We start from the raw sequence: 528 nt of genomic DNA on the forward strand, positions 1-528 counted from the left end.
AATGTATGAAACATATGAACACGTTAAACATATACGGGCATATAATATATACCTACAGTCTCAGTCTTTGGATGGTATAGGTAGCGTATCACTACCGTGACGGCTGACATGCGCCCCGTCACAGTTACCGACAATTTTGTTAATGAATGAGTATTTCACATTGAACACTTACGATTGGTGGTCATTAAAAACAGGGCATTGCAAGTACAGATATAAAATCCAGAGTCAGAAAGGGGTCTTTAGGTACTTCACTAAGCTGTGTCACAAGGGATAACCTCATCCGTACACCAAGTCATCACATTGGTTACCTTCCAGCAATGTAACATTTGCAAATGGAAATGGTTGGATTTGAACACCCGCTTCAAGAGAGACTGGAGTCTTAATCCAGCACGTTAGACCACTCGGCCACACTACCTGCGCATGACTATGGTTCACATTGTAACACACACAGGGACCTTAACTAACGTAATGCTTGTTAACTGTTATCACTCTTTGTCATTTTTCTCTGGCATTGTTGATTATTAGAAT

The sequence above is a fragment of the Etheostoma cragini genome, unplaced genomic scaffold, assembly GCF_013103735.1.
Source record: "Etheostoma cragini isolate CJK2018 unplaced genomic scaffold, CSU_Ecrag_1.0 ScbMSFa_1277, whole genome shotgun sequence".
NCBI lineage: Eukaryota > Metazoa > Chordata > Actinopteri > Perciformes > Percidae > Etheostoma > Etheostoma cragini.